At 48.3% G+C, this 7894-nt stretch overlaps 1 non-coding gene across 1 annotated transcript; it reads right to left on the bottom strand.

The window, feature by feature from the left end:
- Nucleotides 1-1069: 1069 nt before the first annotated feature.
- Nucleotides 1070-1141, bottom strand: TRNAC-GCA. Its single transcript has one exon. It is a non-coding gene; the product is annotated as a tRNA-Cys (tRNA).
- Nucleotides 1142-7894: the final 6753 nt, after the last annotated feature.

The raw sequence follows: 7894 nt of genomic DNA, 5'->3' as shown, positions 1-7894 counted from the left end.
TATACCTGGGGCCAGGATTCGAGGGAGCAAAGGCGGGAAAGGGTTCACAGGGGATGCTGGCGGTGAGGGCCTGTTGGTTCTCTTGCCCCCTTGGCTGTTTCTTCTCACAGCTCTCACTTCATCACAGAGGAGACTGTCAGGATTCAATATTTGCACAGCACTCCTGGCTATGGAGCTTGACCTCAGTGTTTCAGATTTCTGTTTCTTTTTCTCTCTCTGGTTACTCTGCATCTTATTTTTGTACACTTATTTTATGCACATCACACCCACAATGAAATATCCCCGTGCGGCCACAAGGATGACTGAGGTGGAGAAGAGAGATGATTCCAAATCCTGGCAAAACACATGAGCAGTGAGAAGTGTCACATGTTGTGAGGAAAACAGGATGGCCTATCCTATAAGGTTAAATACAGGATTTCCCTGGTGGTCCGGGGGTTAAGACTCCACCTTGCAATGCAGGGGACTCAGGTTTGCTCCCTGGTTGGGGAAACTAAGACCCCACGTGCCTCTGATCATCTGAGCTCTCGTGCTCTGGAGCCCTCACACTGCAATGAAAGATCCCTGGGCCTTAACTAAAACCTGACGCAGCCAAATAATTATATAGATATGTTTTTTTAAAAAGTTAAATACAGACTCACCATATGGCCCAGGACTACCCATCTGTAGAGGTTACCCCAAGAGAACATGTGTCCATACAAAGTCCTGTGTATGGATGAGCACAGCAGTACTTTTCTTAACAGCCCCGAGCTATCTGGAGCAAGCTGCCGGGGTTCAAGTCCCACCTCTGCGTGTTAGAATGCTGTGTGATCTTGGGTTAGGAACTTAACCTTTCTGAGCCTGTCTTCCTCAGCTGTCTAACAGAAGTAACAGCAGCAACCACCTCATCAGGCTTCTCTGAGTACTGACTGAATATCTATGAGAGCTCCATGGAAATGAAGTGAAGTGAAGTGGCTCAGTCGTGTCTGACTCTTTGTGACCCTGCGGACTGTAACCTACCAGGCTCCTCCCTCCATGGGATTCTCCAGGCAAGAATACTGGAGTGGGTTGCCATTTCCTTCTCCAGGGGATCTTCCCTACCCAGGGATCGAACCCGGGTCTCCCGCATTGCAGGCAGATGCTTTAACCTCTGAGCCACCAGGGAAGCCCCTGAGAGCTCCATAGTGTCCTTCAAAAAGATGTGTTCAAGCCCTGGGACCTGGGACTTTATTTTGGAGCAGGGTCTCTGCAGACCTCCCCACCTAGGGCTGAGGTGAAATGCTGCTGGGACTGCTTCTACCGGAGGCGGATGACAAGAGTGTGGCCCGGCTCACCTGTACCCAACCTGGGCCATCTTAATGGGTAGCTCACCCCTTGGGACTGCCCCGCAGAACTCCTCTCCTCCCTCCAAGCACGAGTTTGGGCACCAGCTGGCGGCTGGGCACGCTCACATACACAGGCTTGAACGGAGATGTGTATCAGAGCCCCTGAGACATGGGTTTTCTTCCAGATCAGATACAGCCAAGCCTTGTGGCTCCAGCAGAGAGGAGGAGAGGCACTGCATCTGAGTTACATTAGCCAAACTAGCTCACTTTATTTTTCCATGCCTGAGAATCATGATATGTTTTTAGCCTTGAGAGATGCTGCACTTCGGGGAAAAGGCACAGAGACTCGAGTAACCCTGACTGCGGTTGTGGCAGGACCCTCCCGTGGGCTCCTCCCCACCTTCCCGGGATGCCCACCCCCATGTCCTGCATCTGGTCTGTCCCATCCCATCCTGCTCTTGCCCCCAACACCCCTCTGCTGCTTCAACATGCTACTTCAAAGAAGAAGGTTTGGGTTGGTTGTTGGCAAAGCAATGTCTAGATGGGGATAAAATTTCATGCAAGAGAAAATTTCATGCAAAGATGGGCACAATAAAGGACAGAAATGGTACGGACCTAACAGAAGTAGAAGATAGTAAGGAAAGGCGGTGAGAACACACAGAAGAATATACAAAGAAGATCTTCATGAGCCAGAAAACCGTGATGGTGTGATCACTCATCTAGATCCAGACATCCTGGAAAGTTCGAATGGATCTTAGGAAGCATCACTATGAACAAAGCTAGTGGAGGTGATGGAATTCCAGTTGAGCTATTTCAAATCCTAAAAGAAGATGCTGTGAAAGTGCTGCACTCAATATGACAGCAAATTTGGAAAACTCAGCAGTGACCATGGGACTGGAAAAGGTCAATTTTCATTCCAATCCCAAAGAAAGGCAATGCCAAAAAATGTTCAAACTGCCTCATAATTGCACTCATCTCACAGGCTAGCAAAGTGATGCTCAAAATTCTATAAGCCAGGCCTCAATTGTACGTGAACCATGAGTTTTCAGATGTTCAAGCTGGGTTTAGAAAAGGCAGAGGAACCAGAGATCAAATTGCCAACACCCGTTGGATCATCAAAAAAGCAAGAGAGTTCCAGAAAAACATCTACTTCTGCTTTATTGACTACACCAAAGCCTTTGACTGTGTGGATCACAACAAACTGTGGAAAATTCTCTTAAGAGATGGGAATACCAGACCACCTTACCTGCCTCCTGAGAAATCTGTATGCAGGTCAAGAAGCAACAATTAGAACTGGACATGGAACAACAGATTGGTTCCAAATCGGGAAAAGAGTACGTCAAGGCTGTATATTATCACCCTGCTTATTTAACTTGAGCTTCCCTGGTGGCTCAGATGGTAAAAGCATCTACTTGCAATGCAGGAGACCCAGGTTCAATCCCTGGGTTGGGAAGATCCCCTGGAGAAGGAAATGGCAACCCACTCCAGTACTTTTGCCTGGAAAATTCCATACATGGAGGAACCTCATAGGCTACAGTTCATGGGATTGCAGAGTCGGACATGACTGAGTGATTTCACTTTCACTTTTTAAATTTAACTTATATGCAGAGTACATCATGCAAAATGCTGTGCTAGATGAAGCACAAGCTGGAATCAAGATTGCCAGGAGAAATATCAATAACCTCAGATATGCAGGTTACACCACCCTTATGGCAGAAAGTGAAGAAGAACTAAAGAGCCTCTTGATGAAAGTGAAAGAGGAGAGTGAAAAAGTTGGCTTAAAACTCAACATTCAGAAAACTAAGATCATGACATCTGGTCCCGTTACTTCATGGCAAATAGAGAAACAACAGAAACAGTGAGAGACCTTATTTTGGGGGACTCCAAAATCACTGCACATGGTGACTGGAGCCATGAAATTAAAAGATGCTTTCTCCTTGAAAGAAAAGCTGTGACTAACCTAGACAGCATATTAAAAAGCAGAGACATTACTTTACCAACAAAGGTCCATCTAGTCAAAGCTATGGTTTTTCCAGTAGTCATGCATCGATGTGAGAGTTGGACTATAAAGAAAGCTGCGAGCTGAAGAACTGATGATTTTTGAACTGTGGTGTTGCAGAAGACTCTTGAGAGTCCCTTGGACTGCAAGGAGATCCAGCCAGTCTATCCTAAAGGAAATAAGTCCTGAATATTCATTGGATGGACTGATGCTGAAGCTGAAGCTCCAATACTTTGGCCACGTTATGTGAAGAACTGACTCATTTGAAAAGACCCTGATGCTGGGAAAGATTGAAAGCAGGAGGAGAAGGGACAACAGAAGATGAGACGGGTGGATGGCATCACCGACTCAATGGACACGAGTTTGAGTAAACTCCAGGAGTTGGTGATGGACTGGGAAGCCTGGCCTGCTGCAGTCCATGGGGTCATAAAGAGTCAGAGACGACTGAGTGACAGATCTGAACTGAGATGGGGAGATGCAGGTGTGGTTTGGGGGTGGTCTGAGAAACAGAAACCTGAGGACAACGCGGAGCCCCAAGCCCATGGACCAGTGCAGCCCCAAACTGGCCACTTTCCAGCCGAGCAAGCATGGAGAGCAGAGGAGACACCGGGCAGGTTTCAGCTCAGATCACAGTTACGATGAGCTCCATGCTGGTTCTCAGCAAATGTCTGATAGGAGGAAAGTCTATGCTTCTGTCCTACACCACCTTCTGTTTATGCTTTTTCTCCTTTGTTTGAATGCACCTCCCTCTCCCCTTTGACATACCTTTAACCCTCTATGACCTTGGCAACCCCACCCTACCAAGACTTGTTCCATAAAACCAGTGTCAGTCATTTACAAATTAGTATGAATAAGCCAAGGAAGGGCTCCTTTTCTGGGCTGGAAGTGGCATTTAAGCCCCTGTTATTCAGCACTAGAGCTGGCAGGTGGCCTGGGGCTGGCTCTGTCTGTAGCTGAAGCTGCTCCTGCCTGAGGTGGATGCAAACGTGTTTCTAGCAACATACTCATCGCTTGGGCACATGTGCGTGGGCATGCATCTGTATAGGTGCACACACACACTCTTCCAGGATTCCAGGGTGGAATTTAAGTCACATTTTCCACAGGTCTTTATGGGCATTCCATCACTGAGAAATGCTGTCGTGGTTGCCCTCAGAGAAGGAAGGAGTGAGTGTTCCCATGCTGGAACAAGCCGGCCATGTCTGCCCCCAACAGGGGAGGGAGTCAGGCCCCTAGGGACACTGACGACTCTGGGTATGGGGTGTATGGGGCTCTGTGCTTATTACATGGTTACTCTATAAACAGGGCTTTTTTTCTCTAATGGTAGTGGGCACCAGCTCAAAGATGTCTGCTGAAAAAACTCTGTGTTCTTCTCTCTGCTGACTCATTTGGTGGGAATTACAAACCCAAATGCCAGTGTGCGGCTGACCCACACGACCCTCCACTGAAAAATAAAGACAGGGTAGTTTCAGTTCTTGTGAACCAACAGTGGAGACTCGGCCAGATCTTCTTCCTCTGTTTGTTTTTTTTCATTTATATCAACAGCTCTACACCCAACAGTCAATGTGACCCCCCCCCCTCCACACCCCACCAACCCAGGTCAGTGGCTCCAGATTTGAGAAGAGAGGGGAATGGGTCACAAATTGACCTGCTTTTTAACTTTTCAACAAGTGAAAAGAAACCTTGGTAGGTTTTAGAGGGAGGAGGTGTCTGATTTTTTGGCCAAGTTCTAGTAGTAGTGGCCTGCTATGTAAGCTGAAGCAGGGCTGGTCTAGGAGGAACAAGCCCTGGACTCCACTGGCCCTGCTCCTAACCCGCTGTCACCCAGGACTGCTGCTTTCCCTCTGGGACCCCAGGTTTTTCATTGGCAAGTTGAGGGTGCTGGCCTTGGCCAGAGTGGCAGTTCCCTGGAACACGTCTCCGGCCAGCACCCCTGCCAGGCATGGCTTACTGGTCAGCTCGCGCTGCCTGGCAGACCTCTGGACCCTTCTTAACCCCACTGACTGTGAGCCATTAGCCACTGGTCAGAAGGCATGCCCACATGTGTTGTGTTTGCCAATAATTTCCAGGAGTTTCCTGTCAAGGATGCTGGTAGGATTGCACTGCCTGCCCCTTTGGGTGACAAGTTCAGGCCAATGAGTCATGAGCCGGTGAGAAATGGGTCACTTCTGGGCTTGGGGTGGCTCATTGCTGCCATGAGACCCTCACAGGGCAACTGGAATGATCAAGATGGCACGACTTCCTGAGTCTGAGTCACCAACCAGAGGCCCCTGCCAACTTACAATGGACCTCCCACATGAAGAGAAATAAGCCTTTATTTAAAAAAAGTAAAAAATAAAAGCACAAACCTCAGAATTCGGGGGTTGTTTGTTACTTCAACCTGACTTGGCCCTTCCTGACTGCTACATCATCCATGGCCCCTCTGACCCTGTGGTTTTACAAGTCTGGGTCTGGTGACTTGGCCATTCCGCTTGATTCAGAGTGGTCCCTTGGGACACTGACACCAGACCAAAAAGCTCACAGCAAGGACTCCCATGATGTTCGCGCTCAGACCTGTTTATGGTTCCTCAGGGACAGTTTTCCCAGCTAGTCAAGACGCAGCAGAGCCAACGTCCAAACACTCACCACACCCTTCCGGTGTTGGGATGTCCTAGGAAGTGATACGACAGCCAGCAGTTCTACGTTCACCTCTCTTTATTTGTACGGCATTTTCTAGTTTGAAAAACAAGTTCTCTCACCAGTTTTTCTTTTAAAAATTGTGGGTCTGGGTCTGTCCCAGGTTCTGTGTTTTACTCCGAAACTTTTTCTCTAGACCAGCAGGAACCACAACACTAAAGTGTATGTGAACGCAGAGGGCAGGAACGCCCCACGTGATGCCAACCGACCGGAATCTTACTCACCAAAGAGGCAGCTTCCTCCAGGAGGAACGTGGGAATCACGGGCCCCACGTGTGGGTGGGGTGAGTAAGCGCAGAGATGCAGAGCAACGGTCCCTTCCCTCGGGGCATCGCCATGCGGGGTGGCAGGAGGTGCGTCTGGCGGGCTTGAGCCTCCCTGTGAGAAAGCCAGAGTCCCAAGGTGAGTCTTTGAGACACAGCCCGAGTCACATGTCGCTCAGGCCTCTGGAGCCTGCAGACTGTCTTCCAGACCAGCTTGCCCCCTTTACCACTAATTCACTGCAAACTTGGGCCAGTTATTGAGCTGGACAAGCTGAAACATCACCTGTGAGCCAAGCAGCAACATCCGTCATCACGAACTTTTGTGCAAGTGATGGACCCCGGGCTTTGCGGCCCAGCCTGGTGCCTCATGTCTGCTGGGGACTCCCTAACCTCCGGCCGCTGTCACCCACCTCCCGTAGGAAAGGGACACCCCAACACCCCGGGGCACCCACATGTTTTGTCCCTGCCTCCCTATGCTCAAGAAATCTCAGACTCATTCCCTGCAAGAAATAGCGGGCAAATGAGGAGGCTCCCAGGAGCCCGACAAGCCTTCGAAGTCACCAGCAGCCACATCCCTGAAACCTGAAGTCCCAAGAAACATTCACTACAGGAACAGAAAGCTTGCATGTGATTTGCTCAGAGTTGTCTAAGAGAGTAAGAACAGAGAATGCCTGCTGTCTTTTTTTTTGCTATTTACAAAAATTGTTATTCAAAATCAACAGACTAATTTTCAAAATTTGTTTGTAATAATGAACTTATTCAACTATACAGAAGAGCTCAATGAGTCCTCACTTTGTACAACGGTGTGTTAACCCAGCTCACGCATAGACCCACGGGCACGTGTGTTTGTGAACGTGGAGCCACTGAAGTCAGGAGTCCTAATGGAGTGATATGTAAACACTTCTCCTCCCCCTCACGGGTCTGACAAGATTTTTAACACAGGAATGGGATTTCTGGCAAATTCTGTTCCATCCTTTGTACTTCTCTGTGTTTTTGCCCCTGGAGTCTGTATATGGAACATGCATTCCCTCTGAAATCATATTTTACAGTTAAAATCATATTTTACAGTTCAACTCTGCTCTTGAGACATCTACATTCGATAGCTTGTTTCATTTCCATCCCTGGCTTGTGAGACACTTGAGGTTGGTGCTATTTTACAGCTGAGGACACAGGCTCAGAGAGGTGATGTGAGTTGCGCAGGGTCACACAACTCCTAAGGGGACCAGCTGGAGAGTGAATGGGTGTTTTTTCATTTAGAACAGCGCTTATCATTGAAATAGAGTCACCTCCTTGGATGGTGAAAAGTTCTTGGGAAAAATATTGCTGAGATGATACATCTTTGAAATGAAGGCACGCAGCCCAGGTTGAAAGAAGCATTCCTCTTGAGGAGCCCAGGGGTAGGAACTTGCTCTCCTGAGAGAAGACCCTGAAAACCAGCCAGCAGCCCTTTCTCTTTTTCCCCCCAGCTGAAGAGTAAATATATTGGGACTGTGTTTAAGTTACAAGAATGTAAAGAGAGAGAAGTTTACCAGTGGTGGGTAATCTATACAATCTGTAACTACAAAATCATTTCTATTTATTTATTCTGAAGGGTCTAACCTGGTATTCTTTTTAAAACAACCCATGTGTTGGCTGCAGAGAGGAAAAACGAACCCCGGC

Source organism: Cervus canadensis, chromosome 18 (genome assembly GCF_019320065.1).
Source record: "Cervus canadensis isolate Bull #8, Minnesota chromosome 18, ASM1932006v1, whole genome shotgun sequence".
Classification (NCBI taxonomy): domain Eukaryota; kingdom Metazoa; phylum Chordata; class Mammalia; order Artiodactyla; family Cervidae; genus Cervus; species Cervus canadensis.
Note: the sequence above shows the minus strand (reverse complement) of the source record. Positions and strands in the feature narration are given on the sequence as shown.